The following is a 23,528-nucleotide window of genomic DNA, read 5'->3' as shown; positions in this document are numbered from 1 at the left end:
ATGGATTAGCACGGGGCAATAGCCGTGGCGCGGTACGTTTGTATCGAGACAGATTTCCAGATCGAAGGTGTCCCGACAGGAAGACGTTCGAAGCAATTGATCGGCGTCTTCGGGAGCACGGAACATTCCAGCCTATGACTCGCGACTGGGGAAGACCTAGAACGACGAGGACACTTGCAATGGACGAGGAAATTCTTCGTGCAGTTGACGATAACCGTAATGTCAGTGGCAGAGAAGTTGCTGCTGTACAAGGTAACGTTGACCACGTCACTGTATGGAGAGTGCTACGGGAGAACCAGTTGTTTCCGTACCATGTACAGCGTGTGCAGGCACTATCAGCAGCTGATTGGCCTCCACGGGTACACTTCTGCGAATGGTTCATCCAACAATGTGTCAGTCCTCATTTCAGTGCAAATGTTCTCTTTACGGATGAGGCGTCATTCCAACGTGATCCAATTGTAAATTTTCACAATCAACATGTGTGGGCTGACGAGAATCCGCACGCAATTGTGCAATCACGTCATCAACACAGATTTTCTGTGAACGTTTGGGCAGGCATTGTTGGTGATGTCTTGATTGGGCCCCATGTTCTTCCACCTACGCTCAATGGAGCACGTTATCGTGATTTCATACGGGATACTCTACCTGTGCTTCTAGAACATGTGCCTTTACAAGTACGACACAACATGTGGTTCATGCACGATGGAGCTCCTGCACATTTCAGTCGAAGTGTTCGTACGTTTCTCAACAACACATTCGGTGACCGATGGATTGGTAGAGGCGGACCAATTCCATGGCCTCCACGCTCTCCTGACCTCAACCCTCTTGACTTTCATTTATGGGGGCATTTGAAAGCTCTTGTCTACGCAACCCCGGTACCAAATGTAGAGACTCTTCGTGCTCGTATTGTGGACGGCTGTGATACAATACGCCATTCTCTAGGGATGCATCAGCGCATCAGGGATTCCATGCGACGGAGGGTGGATGCATGTATGCGGTAGCGTTCTCGCTTCCCACGCCCGGGTTCCCGGGTTCGACTCCCGGCGGGGTCAGGGATTTTCTCTGCCTCGTGATGACTAGGTGTTGTGTGCTGTCCTTAGGTTAGTTAGGTTTAAGTAGTTCTAAGTTCTAGGGGACTGATGACCATAGATATTAAGTCCCATAGTGCTCAGAGCCATTTGAACCATTTTGATGCATGTATCCTCGCTAACGGAGGACATTTTGAACATTTCCTGTAACAAAGTGTTTGAAGTCACGCTGGTATGTTCCGTTGCTGTGTGTTTGCATTCCATGATTAATGTGATTTGAAGAGAAGTAATAAAATGAGCTCTGACATGGAAAGTAAGCGTTTCCGGACACATGTCTACATAACATATTTTCTTTCTTTGTGTGTGAGGGATGTTTCCTGGAAGTTTGGCCGTACCTCTTTGTAACACCCTGTATATATATATATATATATATATATATATATATATATATATAGTGTCACACCTAACTTTGCCACCTCAAATATCTCTAGAACAACAATAGATATTAAAAAACGGTTTCCACCAACATAAACGTATGGTAGAGTCTTAGGAAACCAAATACTACGCGAAATTTTAAAACGTAAACAAACACTATTTTCAACACAAACCTGTGTATTTTTAAATGGACATCCGCTATTATTTCGTATGCAGTCAATAGCATAAAAAATCACAAAAATGATGCCGTTGTTGCATAGCAATACGTCAATTACATCCCGAGAAACTGCGAAGCGAAGTTTACGCTTGAAAGAAATGAAGCACACAGCTAGCGCACGTCCTGAGACTGAAGTGTGCACCTCACTCTGCCTGTGTCAGGGGCTTACACAATGGGAAGGTATGCACATTACACATAAATATACAAGTAACACTTCCAACGCAAAGTTACGTTTTTCAAATTGGAAATGTATGTTTACTCTAGCGAAATGACAACTAGAGGAGATGTTGCCAATGTTTCGACGTGACGGACACCGCCGATCTGGGTAGCTTTCAGAATACAATGTCACAGCTGCGGTTGGATTTCTGTGACATTCGCCATAAATTACGTTAGAGTTAGAGATAACACATTGAATGGACAGCAATATGCATCATTTCTTCAACACATACTAGCGCTCCTCATGGAGGATCTGGGATTGGAAACTCGTCTATCAATCTGGTTCCAACATGAAGGATGTCCCGTACACAATGCAAAAGTTGTGGTTGCATTTCTGTGACATTCGCCATAAATTACGTTACAGTTAAAGATAACACACTTGAATTCACTTTGCTAAACACATTTACTAGTGCTCTGTCGTCCACAGAAACTGTATTGTTCTGCACTACATACAGCATAGAAAATACACCCACATCTTGAGCAATGAAACTGCGTCACGCCAAAATATGATCGGAGTGCCCTCCGTTTGCGTCAATACACGTTTGCAGACGGGTAACGACAAAGTGTTGTAGATTCAAATGGTTCAAATGGCTCTGAGCACTATGGGACTCAACATCTTAGGTCATAAGTCCCCTAGAACTTAGAACTACTTAAACCTAACTAACCTAAGGACATCACACACACCCATGCCCGAGGCAGGATTCGAACCTGCGACCGTAGCAGTCGCGCGGTTCCGGACTGCGCGCCTAGAACCGCGAGACCACCGCGGCCGGCAAAGTGTTGTAGAGATTCTACAGATATTTCCGCACACGCCTCAGTAATACGATGTTGCATATCCTCTATTGTGGTTGGGGGTTCTTAACACACTCTGTCTCTCTCTGCACCCAAGAGAACGAAGTCTAATGGCTTCAAGTCGGGGGTCAACGCACAGTACCTCCCCGCCCCATCCACCTATTTGGAAATGTCGCATCTAGAACGTCTCTGGCAACTTTTGCATTGTGTACGGGACATCAAAAATGGTTCAAATGGCTCTGAGCACTATGAGACTTAACATCTGAGGTCATCAGTCTCCTAGAACTTAGAACTACTTAAACCTAACTGACCTAAGGACATCACACGCATGCATGCCCGAGGCAGGATTCGAACCTGCGACCGTAGCGGTCGCGCGGTTCCAGACTGAAGTGCCGGCGTACGGGACTGTCCATTCAATGTTCCACGGTAAAAATAGGAACGTACAATACAGTTAGCAGTGATACCGCTTCAAACACTGACACTCCACTGTCGTTGATGAGCAACTTGGCGAATCCAGTGGGGATTTTACACGGACCAGTAGTCCATGTTCCGCAGATTCACATTACCGCGATTTGTAAATGAAGCCTCGTCCGTAAACAACGTATAGTTTAGGATTACTGGATTACCTTGCAACTGGTGAAGTGCAAAACGACAGTATACAATGCAGGATTCAAAGTCATTCCCGTACAATTCTTGGTGCAGTGAGATACGGAACGGATTAAACCGATGCCGATGCCGATGCAAGATTCTGCACACACTACTGTTTCTTATTCCTACACCTCGTGCAATTTCTCGTACACCCACCTGAGGATTGTGCGCTAGAGCGGCCAGAACAGCAATTTCGTTTCCATTGCCAGTCGCTGGCGTTGTACGTCGACGTCTTGTGGAGCTCAGCTTCCTGTTTCCGTGATTGTCTTGCAGATGTTGCCAATGTTTCGACGTGACGGACACCGCCGATCTTGGTAGCGTTCAGAGTACAGTATCACAGCTGCGGTTGGATTTCTGTGACATTCACAATAAATTAAAATAATATCTTGTTTCTCTTCATTACTGAAGGCCGGCATATCGACTAGATGACGGAAAATGTAACAAGCGACAAGAAAACAGGTTTTAATGAGGCAACGTATGTGAATTACGTTACAGTATGAGAGCAGTTCAGCAGACCAGATTAGGAGGCACTTGTACACTGAAGGTGGAGCGTGCCGTGGTGATATTGGTATGTTTACGGCAGGGTACAGGCGCCAGTGCAGGCAACCCCTGCTCTGAGCACAGTACTATCTGCGATGCATTACGCCAGAAACTGTGACGCCGTTGCTATCCTTTACAAGCCACATATTTCAGAACGTATGAGGTTTAGAAACGTGAAACCAAGTGTTAAAATGGTTCAAATGGCTTGAGCACTATGAGACTTAACATCTGAGGTCATCAGTCCCCTAGAACCTAGAACTACTTAAACCTAACTAACCTAAGGACATCACACACATCCATGCCCGAGGCAGGATTCGACCCTGCGACCGTAGCGGCCGCGCGGTTCCAGACTGAAGCGCCTAGAACCGCTCGGTCACACCGGCCGGCGAAACCAAGTGTGTTACCACAAATTGTACCTCTAGTTGTCATTTTGCAACAATAAGCATTATGCGCAGGACTTCCATCATTCTGACACCGCATTACTTGACACTTTAGAAGAGGTGGACCTGTTCAAGTAAGGTACAGCTCAAGAAGAGGCTAAACTATCCCTCTTCAGGAGTGCCATCAATGAAATATGGGCCAATGATGTGTTGTCGTACAGTACCACACCACACATCAACACTCCATATCACGATTACCGACAGCGTGAGGTGCACGCTTGAGTCTCAGGATGTGCGCTAGCTGTGCGCTTCATTTATTTCAAGCGTTAACTTCGCTTCGCAATTTCTCGGGATGTAATTGACGCATTGTGATGCAACCAACGCCATAATTGTTGTGATTTTTCATGCTATTGATTGCATACGAAATAATAGGGGCTGTCCATTTAAAAATACTCAAGTTTGTGTTGAAAATAGTGTTTGTTTACGTTTTAAAATTTAGCATAGTATTTGGTTTCCTAAGCTCCTGCCGTTCATGCTGCTGAAAACCGTTTTTGAATATCTATTGTTGTTCCAAAGATATCTGAAGTGGCAGAGTTAGGTGAGGCACCCTGTGTGTGTAGTGTGTGTATTATATATATATATTGTGGGAAGGGGGAACGTTGTTAGCAAAAGTCTGGAAAAGTGTTTTATTTATTTACTTCAAATTTTTACGCAATACCCTAAGAAACACAAAGGCTACCCTAAGAAAGACAAAGGCTACCTGGTTGTAATGTTATAAAGGAAAAATTTGTTAGCAAATACCTCGAGAAGTTCTTTACTGACTGACTTCAATGAAAAATTCAGAATTAGGGCCATACGCTTTTTGAAATAACTATGTAACGGTTTTCTCTTTAAAACGACGGCGAGAAAGACGAAAACGTGTAGTTTCGTTCTCTTTTTCATATTCAATTTTAATTACTATGTGAGGGCATTTAAACCATTAGTCAAACTGTTTTTCCCCATGTACATTATTTCTCCTTACACATAATTTTAAACCGAGCGAGGTGGCGCAGTGGTTAGACACTGGACTCGCATTCGGGAGGACGGCGGTTCAATCCCGCGTCCGGCCATCCTGATTTAGGTTTTCCGTGATTTCCCTAAATCGCTCCAGGCAAATGCCGGGATGGTTCCTTTCAAAGGGCACGGCCGACTTCCTTCCCCGTCCTTCCCTAATCCGATGAGACCGATGACCTCGCTGTCTGGTCTCCTTCCCCAACAACCAACCAACCATAATTTTAAACAGAACTGTGTTCTGATACATTTCTCACAGACAGTTTTAACAGGAAACAGGAAAGGTGAATTTATGGATTGTCGGCTTATGATTAGAATATTACTATGGAATCAGTTATCATCAGGAAGTTTGTAATACTACCCATTTGCAAATTAAAACTATGCAAAATACTGTCATTTAGGTACTATCCTCACAGATCCAGCAGCAGGAGAGGTCTCATACGCCATATACCAATTGTTACGGCGTAAAGTCAAGCGCCGGCACGCCAGTGGGGAACGATAGAGAAGAGATGGCTGTGAGAAGACGTCAGCCAATCGCACGCTGACTGACTCCTCTCCAGGACGACAACGTGACAGCAGCGGCCCCTACATGAAGAGGACATAAGCGCCACGCCCGACTGTTCGCGGCCCAGTTGAAGAGTAGCTTCAAGACCAGAGGCTTGGATAGGAGCGTCAACGCTCGTGACCTTGCTTGTACTGTTTATGTAACACCGACTTAGGATTGTTTATACTGAAGAACATTGCTTTTTCATGTCGCCCTTTGCTTGCGACACATCTGTGAAACTGGCAAAGTTAACTATTGTATTCTTTTCCTGTTGTTATAAAACTCATTAATACGATTTGTTTGAATGTTGTCTAGCGATCCGAGAAAGCAGGTTTCCAAGATATCCCATATTTGAAAACTAGGCTGGATTTAACACGAATGATTCCAATCAATTTACCCAATCATTTTAAGCGTCTTCATTTCCAAATCAAGATTTCGCTCGCAGTAACAATAAACGAGGTTCAAGGTCAGAGAGAGGGGGAAAGAGAGATGGTCAGAATGGGGGCGGAGGGGGGAGGAAACGGACAGAGAAAGCCTGAAGGATTACATGGACATAGAGGAGGGAGGAGGAGCTGGAGGGACATAGGGAGAAGAGGCAGACGGACAGAGAGAGGGGTGAGCAAGTAGACAGGGAGAGGTGTAGGAGAAGGAAATGGAAAGAGAAAAGGTGTAGAACGAGGTTAGGACGTATATCCAGCTCCTCTACATATTTAGCAATTGTCGGGACCGCTAGTATATAATTACACTCACGCTCATAAATTAAGGATAATTGCAGAATGTGATGCCACACAATGTGGCACTACACAAAACTGGCGCTAATAGCATAGGCACATAGGGAACACATACGACACAGATCTGGAAGTCCACGGTACTGGTGATAAGTTGAGAAAACCGTCCCGAAACACATGTGCTACAAAACTCCACTGTTTCCTGCGCATGTACCCCGACATCAGTATGGGATATGATCACCATGCGCACGTACACAGGCCGCACAATGAGTTGGCATACTCTAGATCAGGTGGTCGAGCAGCTGCTGGGATATAGGCTCCCATTCTTGCACCAGTGCCTGTCGGAGCTCCTGAAGTGTCGTAGGGGTTTTTAAGACGTGCAGCGATACGTCTTCCGAAAGCATCCCAGACGTGCTCGATGGGGTTTAGGTCTGGAGAACAGGCAGGCCACCCCATTCGCCTGATATCTTCTGTTTCAAAGTACTCCTCCACGATGGCAGCTCGGTGCGGCCGTGCGTTTTCATCTATCAGGAGGAAGGTGGGACCCACTGCACCCTGAAAGTGCGGACATACTGGTGCAAAATGATGTCTCGATACACCTGAACTGTTACAGATCATCTGTCAAAGATATGCAGGGGTGTGCGTGCACCAATCATAATCCCATCCCACACCATCAAACCACGACCTCCATACAGGGGTTGGTATCTGGTTCCTGGGTCCAGCCAGATGAAAACCCGGCGAGAATCACTGTTCAGATTATACCTGGACTCGTCCGTGAACATAACCTGGGACACTGTTCCAATGACCATGTACTGTGTTCTTGACACCAGGCTTTATGGGCTCTCCTGTGACCAGGGGTCAGTGGAATGCATCTTGCAGGTCTCTGGGCGAATAAACCATGTCTGTTCAGTCGTCTGTAGACTGTGTGTCTGGAGACAACTGTTCCAGTGGCTGCGGTAAGGTCCCAAGCAAGGTTACCTGCAGTACTCCGTGGCCGTCTGCGGGCACTGATGGTGAGATATCAGTCTTCTTGTGGTGTTGTACACTGTGGACGTCCCGTACTGTAGCGCCTGGACACGTTTCTGCTGGAATCGTTGCCATAATCTTGAGATCATGCTTTGTGGCACACAGAGGGCCTGTGCTACGACCTACTGTGTTTGACCAGCCTCCAGTTCCCTAGTATTCTACCCCTCATAACGTCGTCAATATGAGTTCTTTGAGCCATTTTTAACCCACTGTCACCATTAGCACGTCTGAAAACGTCTGCACACTTAATCGCTGCACCGTACTCTGACATGCACCAGCATACATCTGCGTATGTGGACTGCTGCCAGCGCCACCGTGCGACGAGCGCAGGTCAAATACACCGCATGGTCATATCCCGAGGTGATTTAAACCCGCAAACCGCCCACCAGAGCGTTGTTTCACCAGGTATCAGCATTATCCTCAATTTATGAGCATGAGTGTATATAAAGTGGAAGGAACGACATATGGCCAAACAAGTACACTTATCTCCTCAAAAGTATCTGGAGACCTATTAGTGTACACTAGTATGGGGTGTGTGGGATGTGTGTACACTGCGCCTTCATGAACGTTTAAACTCGGCTGGGAACACTTTCAGTGTTATGTCTGTGGATAAATGGCAACCCATTCTCGCTCAAGTGTTGAAGTCTGGGAAGACAGTGGTGTTAGATGCTTGACCCCGGAGCGAAGTCGACGTTCTAACTCATCCCATAGGTTTTCCATTGCGTTCAGGTCGGATCCCTACGTAGGCCAGACTATTTGAGGAATGTGACAGTCCACAAACCATTCCCCCACATATGTAACTTTTGACAGGTTGCACTGTCGTGCTGATACAAACGATCTCCGTCTCCATGACCACTAAAAACATCCACCGTTATCGCACCACCATCTCCTCCCTTCTTCACTATTGGTACTAGACATGATGATAGGTAACATTATCCAGTCATTCACCATACCCAAACACTTTCATCGGATTGCCACAAGGTATAGAGTGATTCATCACTCCATATCACTCGTTTCCTTTCATCCACTGACCAGTGATGTTGCTCTTTAAACCACCTCAAACGTTGCTTAGCGTTGACTACAGAAATGTGTGACTGCTCCACCATTATACCCCATTCTTTTTAACTCCCTTGACACAGTCATGGAGCTAGCTGGTCATCTGATAGTACTTTCGAACTCATGAATGATTTCTTCTGCCGATTTCATGCGATGTTTATAATCGCCCTCTGCAGTGCTTGACGGCTATATCCGTCACAATACTAGGTCTGCTGGTGTTGGTTGTGGCTGTTCCTTGGCGTTTCCACTTTACAGTCACAGTCGACCTGGGAAGACTTAGAAAGCTTGAAATATCCCTGCTGTTTTTTTACTCAGGTGACATCCAATGACTACTCTACAATCGAAGTCACTGAGCGCTCCTGTCTGACTCATTCTGTTGTTATTGCTTCTCTACTGGTAACACATCGCTCGCTCCCCCGTTCGGACAGGACTTCCTGCGTCCTGTGTTGGGAAGTACCAGCGCTCCTCTTTTTATCATAGCTTAGCTTGGATGTCCTTTTCGGTTGTTTGGTTCCTTTTCCTTTCTTCTTTGACCATGCAACTGGTATATGGGAGTTGGTCCATTCACCGGATTTGTGACTACAACACAGTTTCACTGCCTCGGCGATGTTCCCCGAATACTATTGTTCTGGTTGTTCTACCCCTCGTTACATTAGCAGTCAGGTCTGCACGGATAATGGGCAATACAACAGGAGATAACCAGTTATATGCCAGAAATAAATTGTAAAGTTATCTATAAAATGTATTACTGTTCTGAGGATAATTTGGTATGATTTCCCCACATAATATGTTTAATTAAAAATTTGAGTTCAGAGCAAATCTGAATTACTTGTGTGAAAACTATTTGATAAATCAAGAAGTGTATGAAGAAACCCAAACTTATACAGGGTAGTCCATTGATCGTGACTGGGCCAAATCTCACGAAATAAGCGTCAGACGAAAAAACTACAAAGAACGAAACTTGTCTAGCTTGAAGGGGGAAATCAGATGGCGCTATGGTTGGCCCGCTAGATGGCGCTGCCATAGGTCAAACGGATATCAACTGCGTTTTTTTAAATAGGACCCCCATTTTTATTACATATTCGTGTAGTACGTAAAGAAATATGAATGTTTTAGTTCGACCACTTTTTTCGCTTTGTGATAGATGGCGCTGTAATAGTCACAAGCATATGGCTCACAATTTTAGACGAACAGTTGGTAACAGGTAGGTTTTCTAAATTAAAATACAGAACGTAGGTATGTTTGAACATTTTATTTCGGTTGTTCCAATGTGATACATGTACCTTTGTGAACTTATCATTTCTGAGATCGCATGCTGTTACAGATTACCTGTAAATACCACATTAATGCAATAAATGCTCAAAATGATGTCCAACAACCTCAATGCATTTGGCAATTCGTGTAACGACATTCCTCTCAACAGCGAGTAGTTCGCTTTCCGTAATGTTCGCACATGCATTGACAATGCACTGACGCATGTTGTCAGGCGTTGTCGGTGGATCATGATAGCAAATATCCCTCAACTTTCCCCACAGAAAGAAATCCGGGGACGTTAGATCCGGTGAACGTGCGGGCCATGGTATGGTGCTTCGACGACCAATCCACCTGTCATGAAATATGCTATCCAATACCGCTTCAACCGCACGCGAGCTACGTGCCGGACATCCATCATGTTGGAAGTACATCGGCATTCTGTCATGCAGTGAAACATGTTGTAGTAACATCGATAGAACATTACGTAGAAAATCAGCATACATTGCACCATTTAGATTGCCATCGATAAAATGGGGGCCAGTTATCCTTCCTCCCATAATGCCGCGCCATGCATTAACCCGCCAAGTTCGCTGATGTTCCACTTGTCGCAGCCATCGTGGATTTTCCGTTGCCCAATAGTGCATATTATGCCGGTTTACGTTACCGCTGTTGGTGAATGACGCTTAGTCGCTGAATAGACAGCGTGCAAAAAATCTGTCATCGTCCCGTAATTTCTCTTGTGCCCGGTGGCAGCACTGTACACGACGTTAAAAGCCGTCGCCCTGCAATTCCTGGTGCATAGAAATATGGTACGGGTGTAACTGATGTTGATGTAGCATTCTCTACACCGACATTTTTGAGATTCCCGATTCTCGCGCAATTTGGCTGCTACTGATGTGCGGATTAGGCGCGACAGCAGCTACAACACCTACTTGGGTATCATCATCATTTGTTTCAGGTCGTGGTTGACGTTTTACATGTGGCTGAACACTTCCTGTTTCCTTAAATAACGTAACTATCCGGCGAACGGTACGGACACTTGGATGATGTCGTCCAGGATACCGAACAGCATACATGGCACACACCCGTTGGTCATTTTGATGACAATAGCCATACATCAACACGATTGCGACCTTTTCCGCAATTGGTAAACGGTCCATTTTAACACGGGTAACGTATAACGAAGCAAGTACCGTCCGCACTGGCGGAATGTTACGTGATAGCACGTACTTACACGTTTGTGACTATTACAGCGCCATTTATCACAAAGCGAAAAAGTTCATATTTATTCACGTACTACACGAATATGTAATAAAATATGGGGGTTCCTTTTTAAAAAAATACAGTTGATATCCGTTTGACCTATGGCAGCGCCATCTAGCGGGCCAACCATAGCGCCATCTGGTTTCCCCATGATAAGCAGTCGAACAAACGTTGTCTTCTCATGAAAAATGCTAGCTTCCTAGCAAGAAAGGTGAACCAAACACGAATCGAATAAGCCCTTTGACGTAATGACGGTGCTGGAGTGAACCTACGCGACTGGATGTGGTTATGATCAGTTTTATCAAAAGTCGATTGAAAAATGAAACTTCCTGGGAGATTAAAACTGTGTGCTGGACAAGAGACTTTTGCTTTTCGCTAGCCACTGCTCTAGCGACTGAGCTACACAAGGGCGACTCAGCACCCCTCATCACAGCTCTACTTCCAGCAATACCCCACCTCCTACCTTCGCAGGAGACCTTCTGTGAAGTTTAGAAGGTAGGAGATGAGGTATTGGCGGAAGTAAAGCTGTGAGGACGAGTCGTGGGTCGTGCTTGGGTAGCTCAGTTGCTAGAGCATGTCAGGTTGGATGCTCATTTGCACCACAGATACGTGGAGCATAGATAGTAAAATGTGGAAAGATGGGACAGATATGGCGTTTACACTACTTTTTTTCAATAACACATCCACTAGGAGTAGAAAAAGAAGAACTTGGAGAAATCTCGTCGACAATGAATTATTGCCTCGTTTCTGGTAAGAACAGAGGGAGGAATAGTTGGGTAGAATTCTGTTAGAGTGAATTATCGAAACGGGAGAAACCCAACTAATCATGGTCCCCCTGAAAACCGAAATCACCCACACAGCGAGAGGGAGAGAGAAAGAGAGAAGGGAGAGTCAGATTGACAACCATCCAATCGTTCACGGAACGTAGCGTGAATTTAGAAGTTCCTCTTCTGCAACGTATGTGTTTCGCTTAGCAGGAACTAAATCCTGACTGAAAACAGGAGTCAACTGTGTATTTATCGTACGGAAACTGGGCCAGGAGACAGTAACGGAAATTAATAATTCAGCTCTACTTCGTGGAGAACGTTTTTGCAAAGATCGGAAGCGTTCTCGGAAAATCCGACGCGATATCAGTAATCTGGCAAACCATTAAGATTAAAGATGTTTCACTACAGCGAAGGACTCCCTCCGATCTCACACGGGGCATTCACCAGGAATATGGAGCCAATACTGAAGGCAGACGCGGCGCTGTGCTGCGCTTGAGGCGGATACCTGGAATATGTCTTTTCAACTGGAACAGGCAGCTTGTCAATGGCAGAGCTAGCCCCAGGGAACGCATATTCGACTTTGAGAGTAGCAAAACGCCACAAGGAACACGCTTTCCATATAGCGTAACCAAGAAAGCACAGCGGATCAGAAATACAGGAAGAGCTGTAAAATTGTAACAATGGATCTTAGTTCACTCACTTGTCGAAATTGGTAATTTCTGACGTTCTCCACGCATATACCAATTTTAAAACCATGTGGCACAAAATAGAGATACTAGAACACCTTACAGACCAGCCCCTCCCGAGTTCATTTCCTTGGGTAACATCGTGTAAGTACCACGAGCTTCCACACCTACAGACCACCTGATGGGCTCAGTTCCCAAAAATACCGGCGGTAGAGATGGTACAAACAACAGCACGCGTTCTTGTCATCTAGCATCTGGATAAAATGGCACCCAAGCATTAAACTAAACGGGCTCCGATCGATATCTCTCTCTCTCTCTCTCTCTCTCTCTCTCTCTCTCTCTCACACACACACACACACACACACACACACACACACACACACACACAGAGAGAGAGAGAGAGAGAGAGAGAGAGAGAGAGAGAGAGAGAGAGACAGACAGACAGAGAGAGAGAGAGAGAGAGAGTTAGAGATGCACTATGTTAACTAGACAACAATGGGGAACACAGTGACCTGTGGCATTCTTAAAGGAACCATAGTATCATTCGTCTGAAATTAATTGCATGAAACAGGGCAAATCAACATAGGAAGGCCGTCCGCCTTCAGTCTGTACGCAGGGCCTTAGATCACTGCGTTCAAAAAAATGGCTCTGAGCACTATGGGACTTAACAGCTATGGTCATCAGTCCCCTAGAACTTAGAACTACTTAAACCTAACTAACCTAAGGACATCACACAACACCCAGCCATCACGAGGCAGAGAAAATCCCTGACCCCGCCGGGAATCGAACCCGGGAACCCGGGCGTGGGAAGCGAGAACGCTACCGCACGACCACGAGATGCGGGCTAGATCACTGTGTCACATCGCTTGGTCGCCAGTGAATCAATTTCACATGCTCAATTATTTCAGAAATGCAACAGCTAACGTCTTTTTTAAAGTAAAATAGGGGCACCTGATTAATGAAACAAGTCTCCATCCACCGTGGTGCACATTAAACGAAAGATTAAGATTACGTAACCTTAGCCGTCTTAAATTAAAAGGAAGGTCAGCGTTGGCCGTAATATTGATGTTTTATTGATAGCAGAATTGATTTTCGATCACATAGTGATCATCTTCGGTGCTGTACAAATTAAACTCAGACACTGGTACCAAGTTATCAATAACCAAAACTGAGAAGCGATCAATTGTGACGCCAACAATTTTATTACATTTTTGGCCCCGCTGGTCACGTTCTTCACAAAAGACGCAAAACGATCAGTAATTTTTATTGCCCTTGGGTAACGTTTGCTTCCGATTAGCGCGGACATTCAAGGTTGCAGCCTTGAGAGTGTAAGGCAATGTTTTATTGTCACAGCGGATCTTCTGTAAGGCAAGCGCTGCGTCTGTTTCCATTCCTATACACTCCATTAACTGAAGTATGTCGTCTTCTGAAAGACCGGTTTGCTTGACATGAATAAATCAGCGTCGGTAGATATCAGGAAACGTTCCGACAACTTTTGGTGCTAGAACACGACCATAAAAATTCACGTCGCCGCTGAGAGCGCGCAAGGCTGGGATGCGGCATTTGCAATCGATAAATGTAGACTTTAGCGATTCTGGACTCGGAAAGTGTATGGACTTAACAGATTACAAATAATCCAGTGAGCTTGTATATTTCTATTTTTACCGTCATAGCGTACTGTGACGACTCTCTTGGTTTCCTCATTTTTTATTGGCATTTAGTTATCGTTCCTCTTATGTGTCACAGTTCACAGCGACACCATCAGATAAATACTTTGGCACCCCTTCTACGCATCCACAGAAAAAATATGTATGAATAGTGGATATAATGGGACACTGAACATTCGACTGCTGGAACTGTTCCCAAAAACGAACCTATGTCTCAACATCTCCAGAAACGGTCTCAAGTTTTGTCGAGGGCAGCCTAAGCGAAGTGACAGACGTACCATGTTGTTTGTCATTGATGATAGTGTGAGCCCATGGAATTCATCAGTTTCTCTTCTGTTCCTCATAAGGTCGTAAAATAACGCTCTTGGCTGTGTGTGTATATTCGTCGTTACATTTGGACGCGTAGGCAGCATAATCAGCACTATGGAGAAGAGTCTGTAATTTGTCACCAACGTCTGTTAGCATGCACAATAGTTCCTATAATCGATCTTTATAAAAAAGAATGTTCATAATCTTCGAGGGTGTTATATCATTAAAGTTGTATAATTTGTTCAAAATACATGTTATATTAGCTCTTGTTCTCGCCCTTACACTTTTCAGGTGATGGAAGTGACAGTTGCTATTAGAGCTATCTGTGTCAGACATCGTGAGGTCTCAAGGCAGCACATAGTTTGAAAAAGAACTAACAGATGGCAAAACCATTCATAAACAATCTAAGGGTGTAGCGTAAGAATTGACAAACCGTTAAAGCGCCAACTTACTTCACAGACCACAATAACCAAATCAACTGCGTTTATAAATGGTATTACAAAATTTAAGGTGTGATAGTTCAGTTAAACTTAACTGTGTATGCAGGCGGTCATCGTCAGAAGACTTTGTTGCCTGCCAAAACAAATCACAGCAGTGAGCACCTCGTGGTACTTCCACATGAAATGCGGAAAAAAAAGATCGTGGTGTTACAGCAGCAATCGAGGAAATATTATCGGATTTTACCACCAACATTTTTGTCGTAAAAGAGAGCAGTAGGCGGCGATTTGCAGTCTAACACAACTCTTTATTTGCAAGTCACAGATCATTTATATCTAAAGATTTTACAAGAAGTCGTATCTTAGGAAACAGCAGTACAAATCAAAGATATAAATCTCTATGCGATAGACGAATCACAGTCAGCCATCTCCCATGTTTTCACTACGTGGTGAGCACTGCTGTGAGCACTCCACTGTGGTGAGCTTAGCGAATTAGCTAAGGACATTGATGTCCTTTTGGTAAAATTCCTAAAAAAATTAAAAACGTAATATTAGGAATTTTTAGAAAGGAGAAGTGTCTACTTTCCAGCTGCGGAATAGCGCCAGTGTGAGCGGAAGTGACAGACATAGCTTTTCGAATCCTTGTATTGGTGAAAAAGATGAGAAATAAGAAATTTCTGAAGGTCAAAACGAGTTTGTCCACCGTGGTGCGCATTGGCCACATGTCACATATTGAAAACCTATTTATGAAATATTCTGATATGTAAATAAAAATCATAAGTGTTAAACGCGGTCATGCAATATGGCTGGATTAAAACAGCGAATGAAAAAGAATAATTTAGCTGGTAATCAGAAAATGGAACTCGCGTGAGTAAAATAGCTTCAAACGTCTGATTACCAATGCGTTAAATATTTGGCGTTAAGCATTTAAATGAGAAAAAGTTTCGTAAAGATCTGAAATGATGTGCACAATTTGTTGGTAGTCGCTAACTGCTCTCATTATGAATCACCAAATAAGCTTCGTCTTGGTAATTTGCATTTTAAGCAAAAGCAAACTTTTCACGCTTCTCTTGAACTGTGTATCGTACAATGACGTAATTTTGCAGATACATTCAGTGATATATGTAGATACCGTCCGAAAGCTGTGTTGCGAACAGATTCGGTAGCAAAGAAGTAACAAATTATAGCAGCATGCTTGATGCTGAAGTTTGAGTACAGGAACAGGGAAAAGTAGTACGTGATACCTTTTTTCCTTTCATCATTTTGAGGAGGGTATCATCGAGCAAACGTTTCATATGGATTGGAAATTATGTGTTAAGTTTGATGGCTGTCTCATTCATAAATGCTGGATGAATAAAATGAGGGTATTTGCGAGCCATCAAGTGCGCTGCCTCAGGACAAACCCAGTTTCTAACTGCATAATTTGTGTTATTTATTGTGTTACACTTTTAACAGAGATTAAACCCCTTAGAGAGTAGATTATGACAACACTTTAAATTTTTTAATTCGTTCAATAATTTATATTTGAAATTAAATTTTTGTTGATCCTGGAATTCGTTAGTTAGGCGACCTGTGAAATGGTATTGGATTCCGGGGAAGTACCTAGTAATATAGACAACGGAGGTATGGCAGTGGTAGTTTCGTAATCATGGGCCGATAGTTCAATGTACTGAAGCGCTGACAAATCTCTTGACATTATGCCACTGACATTCTCAGCAGTTCTATTTGGGTCGTTAAGATTTTCTTTCCCCTCGATGGGTTTCGTGAGAAGTAACGAATAATCTCGAACTGCGTCTTCTGCTCTCCCAACGTTCCTTTTCCATGTTACTGGTATCCTCTCCAAAGAGGTACACAGATGCCACGTTCTTTACAGAACAGAGAAAGGTAATCGCAAAACACGTCAACTACGTCCATGCCCACTGAGACCTACCCAATCACCGCACCTCTACAATCGAAAAGTGGCACTCATCTTCCGTTCGTGAGAAAATATTTGGCATGGTTTATTACCTTGGATCCATCAGCTTATGTGCCTCCTGGAAAATGTCACAGTTATCTTTTGAATGACAGGTAAGCCTGATCCGTTCATTGACCTCCACAGAATACAGTATTTATTCCTCCGGTGTCGCAGACTTGATAGGATTGAGTAAGTAATTGGTACTGAAGGTACAGCTTTTGACGGGAAAGTTTGATTACTTCCGTGAGCGACAGCGGAAACTAACGAAAAGAGTAACCGACAAATTATAAAAGCAGTCGCACAGTTCCTGGAAACCGCCGTACTGAAATAAGAGAAATTACGGAACGAAAAGTGATTTCCCGTCTTCTAAGAACCCATCTGCGTAGCTATTAGGTAGTTTTGAGTCTGAAGTTTCCGGTAACAGTCGCTCTCGCATATTTAACTATAAATACAGTTGCGCTCAATACCAACAGGAAATATTTAACTTTCAAACCGAATTGCTGAACAGAGTACCAAACTATCACATGGAAAACAAAGGTACAACGCTCTCCTTTCTTACATGGAAACAACATCATGTTAAGTGTAACAAGACTGTTTTTGTTAACTAACATATAACGTATGAGAAACGTTTGCTGCCCTTTTACGTTGTTTGCTGGTGACACAGTTGTTTTCAAGGCAAAAACGTTATCATACATTTATAAAAGGAAGCAGCCCAGTCATTTAGAGATTCATCCATTTCTTCTAACTCTTATTAAAACCCATGTGGGACTCAGTAGGAATTGCTGACGAACATCAATCTACTGTCTCTTGCATCTACTACTCAGTTCTGAAAATTGTAAAAGGGACAGCAGTTCGACTTGACTGTCACGAGTGGATAACGCTCGAGTTGGTGGAAAGACGACATTTCTGCTGATAACTGCGTGCTCTCGATTCACAACTAGACAAGTAGCCTAACTTCTGCAGAGGCTTCGGACTACCTAGCTTTAGGAATAATCTTGGTTATTACAAACTTAAGTGAATGACACGGAAGTCGCAGAGGAAAAGCAATTTTCTTTAAGCAAATTTCTATAGAACTGTTTACAAATAAAATGTTTGAAGAGCCATTATTTATTGGTATATCAGAAGAATGACTGTCACCCATACCATGAACAACGTGGATTTCGAAAACAGAGAAGCCTAATGGGAGCTGTTTGACCACTTTTTCGGGCGCTTTGACACTCCGTGCCCCTTCCAACCCTCGTCCAAATTTCTTTCAGTGGTATTATATCTGTGAGCAAGGGAGCTGGTGAAAGGATGGAAGCATCTGAAGCGGCCTAATTGCTTCTGCGCCCAACATATGGGAAAGAGGTAGAGGGACAATTAAGCAATCGATGTTTAAACGAGGTACTTAGCTGTAGCCGTCAAGGAACGCGAGGGGGAGAGGAGGAACTTCCCACTAATCAGCTATTGTCCGCAGAGAACGTTCCTCCGAGACACAGTGACGCCATGGTTGCAGTGGAATGGTTCCTTTGTATCGAAAGGTCGTCTAGCAGCAGTCTTTATTTATTGTCTGAATTTAGAAAAAAATACTATTGTAGTAAGAGAGGAAACGGTTACCTTTATCAAACTTCTTGGTGGATACTCACGTAAATCACAGATTAAATCTGCACGAGGGACCGATTATACATATGATATTTATAGGAAATGTTACTTCGCTAGGAAAGTGGAAGATCAAAGTTTAACGTCCCGTCGACGATGATGTCACAAGATGGAGCACAAGCTCATACTGACAGAGTGGGGAAGAAAATTAATCGTTTCTTTTCATAGGGATCAGACCGACTTTTGCCTCAAGTGATTTAGGGAATCATGGGAAATTTAAATCAGTCTGGCCAAAGGGAGAATTGAACCGTCGTTCGCCCGCATGGGAGTCCAGCTCGGCTTTCCATTAGATGCTGAAGTCGGATACTTTACCTCTTTCTGGACGTGTAATGGTACTACAGCTAACATATTTAGTATGTGAAGGTCACTATTTATGAAAAATAGGTTTATCGATTTCAGCTGCATGAACAAAAGGGCAAAAGCAGTCATCTTGGACTATAGGCACAAATGACAAATATGCATCAACAGCTACACTTGCGAGGAGCGCACACTTCGATCTTGTGCCTATGAAGTAACGTCTAGTACTCATAAAATAACTACAGAAAACAGGTCTAGACACGGATATCACAGGATTAAGAAGTGAAATATGAGAATAAGTGGTACAGTCTGTTATAGAGATTACTTCATTGCAGGCGAGAAACTTGCTTCGAAGTAGTATTTTCTCTCGCTTATGTAAAGGAAAGCATAGCGAACACCAAGGCTGATTTGAAAACTACAGGACTAAAAGGGGTTTGGCACTGTTGCATGTTGTACAACCTTGCCGTTACTCAAAATGCGAATCAGAACCACAATTCAAGTGCTGTCGAAAAATGTAAATCTTTAGCAAATTGAAAATATCATAGGTCCAACTGGATGTAGAACACTCACACCTTCGATAAACAGTCTCACATTTACTCCGTAACAAGCTGCATGTACGAATATGCCAAAACAATAGGTTTTTGGCTCTGGAGCAGAGTCTACCTCCTTGATTTTAAATGAAAATAACTCAGAACGTTTACTATTGACCCATAATACAGAGTGCTCTATAAACTTGATGGTTTGCAGCGGAGCAACGTCAAGACAACGCATACGTGTCAACAGCGGGTCAACCATAAATAGAGATGTATGCGCACTCATTGGCAGACGAGCAGAACTGGTTCCGCTTTAACACCGTAGCTCTTCTAGACTCATGTTTATGCGCTTTGTTAAACGGTGAGGCAAATTCATATCAACTTTCGACACACGTGTGCATTCTTGCGCGAACAACTCTGATCACTGTGTGAATGTGACGTTATAAGGCACACAAAGAAAGCTCTGTAGATATTCTGAAAATTCTCCGCTTCCATATCTGGGTGATCAGGACGGCAGAATGAGATGCAGGGGACCTGGGTTCGATTCCGAACGGGCGGGGATTTCTCCCCGCTCAGGGACTGGATGTTGTGTTGTCATCATCACCATTTCATTCCAATCGATACGCAAGTCGCCGAATTGACGTCATCTAAAAAGACTTGCACCAGCCGGCCGGGCTCCCCGCAGGTGGGGCTACCGGCCTAGACACTCGTTATCGTTATCATAATCTGCAAACTAATGTCCGAAGTACTAGAACGTGTTGACTGTCATCATTCGCGCCGGTTTAGACTGTTTTTGGTTGATAAAACTCTCCAGGTCTTGTAATGATTCATCCTCTTCTAACATTACCTTTTTTTAATAGAGATAACCGATACCATGTATACTATCGATTCTTGCATTGGTTAAAATTATCTCAGCTGTTTCACTATAAGAATTCATATGATTTTGCATATGATGTATTATATTTCAGGCTAAAATGTACAAAAAAGAAATTGATGTGTTACAATTGATATGTTCTAACAGTTAAAATTACTGTTCTTTTAAAAATAACTGAAATTAAAAACTTTGTGGCGTACTTAAAATTCATATTATTAATTTCACGATCTAACTCTAATTATCAAATTCATTTCTAGATTTACTTATAAAATAATGATATATTTTAGTGAAGATTCTTCTTTGGTAAAGAAAGTTTATAAACTCTTTTGCCTTGTAAACTCTTCGGAATAATTTGAATACCACAGAATGTAAGTTGTAGTGGGCATGCCTCAGACGGAAGTAGAGGTTTTTGTAAGTTTGTCACCAGCAATGTAATTGGTGGTGGTGGTGGTGGTGGTTAGTGTTTAACGTCCCGTCGACAACGAGGTCATTAGAGACGGAGCGCAAGTTCGGGTTAGGGAAGGATTGGGAAGGAAATCGGCCGTGCCCTTTCAAAGGAACCATCCCGGCATTTGCCTGAAACGATTTAGGGAAATCACGGAAAACCTAAATCAGGATGGCTGGAGACGGGATTGAACCGTCGTCCTCCCGAATGCGAGTCCAGTGTGCTACCACTGCGCCACCTCGCTCGGTAGCAATGTAATTATTGGTTTTTTGAATTTGGAAATTATAAAGTCGGTGTGACGTAGAAGAATGCGATAAAATAAAAAGATATTCATAGCAACAGGCAACTCTTCTTCACTTATTTCGTCTTCAAGAAACCGCAACGTCAAATCAAAATTTTCTGCAGGAAGAATGTGCTCCTAGACACAGCAAGATTTTGAGCCAGCAGCAGCAGCAACAACAACAACGACAACAAGGAGATAATCAAGGTAATGAAAAAAATTCTTCTTTTAGAATCTTACTCCTCTCGAAGTTTTCAAAATTTGTGCAAAGAATCAGAACTTTAATGGTGATGTATGAGAGGGAAATATTATAGCCTCCGTACTGCAAGTAAAATGGAAGACCGTCCCAGTTCGTGCGATGTTCAGTTAAGGGGAAGAAAACAGAAAAGAGAGATGCAGATTGTTTTACTATCTGTACTTCAGAAACACACATCTGTTAAACACCAATAATACACACTACAAATTCACATGTTTCCCAAACAGTTTGACGCAACCATTTTTTTTTTTCCGGTTTAGAGTAACAAACGCGTTTATCGTGACTAGATATCAGAGTGCAGGGAGACATGGAAGGAAGGCGATAGACGGGTAGAGAGACAGAGAGAGAGAGAGAGAGAGAGAGAGAGAGAGAGATCGAAAGAAAGGGGGGGGGGGGGAGGGAGGAACTCCTCGTCGACATCTGAGACCATCCCATAAGCAAACAATAGAGATATAACAAAGGGCGTTGCTGTGTTTCCTGAAGGACACGTTTCGTACTGTGAAACTGGAGCTCGCGCGGAGCATAATGGCACGAATATGGCGTCCATTTCGAAGCAGTGGAATGAGGACAAATTGCGGAAAGGTAATCCCACAGTGCATCACGAAACGCTAACGACGTCCACATTGACCGCGAAATGACTACGTGCGAGAATATACCGGAGGATCCCACTGACATTGAGTATCTACATCCCACCGATTAGAAAAAGATGCCAACGGCATGAATTTGAGATTCTGAGAGTCGCGTAAGATTAACCGCAGACGTGACTGCTGGCACCGCATTTGATGTAATGTTGACTTGCTACTCTTCTTAGCGTAATTCCACGTATATCGGACGTATGAAGTCACAGCGTACCTTCATTTTTTTAAAAAGTCGTCATGTCATAATTTCATGCGAAGATGAGCTAAAAATTGAAGAAATATAATGGATAATACAGTGGTCAAAATAATGTTCCATATTGGTTTATTGTCAATGCTGGACATAATGGGAAGTAAAACTGTTTTTTTTTTTCTGTCAGGTACAGTCACAGGAAAACAAAAATAAAGAAGATAAACACTAACAAAAGAAGACAGAAACAAAAACTTAGAAAAGATTCCGCTGCAGTCACTACATTTTCCACTGACTGCCATCTTGAATGACACATTGTTTATGAACCAGTTAGCCGTCCATGTGATTGGAGGGACTTTTGAATACGGTGAAGCATATACTTTTACCAAACTGGTCAGGTAAACCTCTGGGATATTGCCCCATTCCTTCGCACTGGCCTCTGCAATGCCCGATAAAGTCTCCGGTAGACAGCACGATTGCAAACCGCCCGTTTTAGCATGATCCATGCAGCTGAGATCTGGAGAATATGGAGGTCATTCCACCCGACTGATTCTATTCTCCACTGGAAAGGCGTTCACAAGATCGTGACGTTGGGGGCGTGCATTGTTGTTCATCAGCGTGAAGCCCTTTCCAACATGTTCTTCAAATGGAGCAACAGTACACGCAAGGGCGTCGTCCCGATGCTTCGTACCGTCATCTTCCTATGTACTGTCGCAAGCGGTGTTTTGCGGACATACAAGATTTCATCCCAAAACATGACTGAACTGCTTTGATAAGGGTGATGGTCTACGATAGTGATAGGATGTAAACGTTGTCCTCGTTGACTCCATACAGGATTATCAGTATTGTCACAGTGGGTACTGATACGTATCTCATCGGAAAAGAGCGTCCCATTGCTGTCTAGCAACAACGAGTGGTTTTGTGCCCATGCAACACGAAGCGCCTATTCGAACCCGATTTAGAGTAGGAGCCCCGAGAGGTCTTCTGGAACGTAATCCCCACTCATGGGGCCTATTTCGTATCGTTTACGTTGACAACTGCAATCCTATAACTCTTTGGAACTGTCACCGTATACGTGTAGCATTACGGTGAGTGTTTCTGCTCACAGTAATATGCATATATCGGTCCTACACACCTGCTGTTTTTTCGTCCTGCGGACACTTCTTTCACGACCCTCAACTAATCCTGTCGTTAGAAACTTGTTCCAGATTCTAGCCTCTGATCATACGTTATTGTTGTTCGATCCATCCTGGAACAACACAACTCTCTTAATAACGCGCAGCACAAGTAATGCAATGTTTGCACGTGACACGGGTGCCGTAGACCTCACAGGCTGCTCCCTCACAGTACAAATACGGACTGTTTCAGCTAGAAGTACATGAC

At 43.6% G+C, this 23,528-nt stretch overlaps 1 protein-coding gene across 5 annotated transcripts in view; it reads right to left on the bottom strand.

Annotated features, from left to right (window-relative positions):
- Positions 1-23,528, bottom strand: part of LOC126248622 (protein O-linked-mannose beta-1,2-N-acetylglucosaminyltransferase 1-like) — a 2,277,756-nt gene that overhangs the window by 1,797,074 nt on the left and 457,154 nt on the right. The gene's annotated exons all lie outside the window — the stretch shown is intronic.

The sequence above is a fragment of the Schistocerca nitens genome, chromosome 3, assembly GCF_023898315.1.
Source record: "Schistocerca nitens isolate TAMUIC-IGC-003100 chromosome 3, iqSchNite1.1, whole genome shotgun sequence".
Classification (NCBI taxonomy): Eukaryota; Metazoa; Arthropoda; class Insecta; order Orthoptera; family Acrididae; genus Schistocerca; species Schistocerca nitens.
The sequence above is the reverse complement of the archived record's forward strand: the minus strand, read 5'-3'. Positions and strand labels throughout refer to the sequence as shown.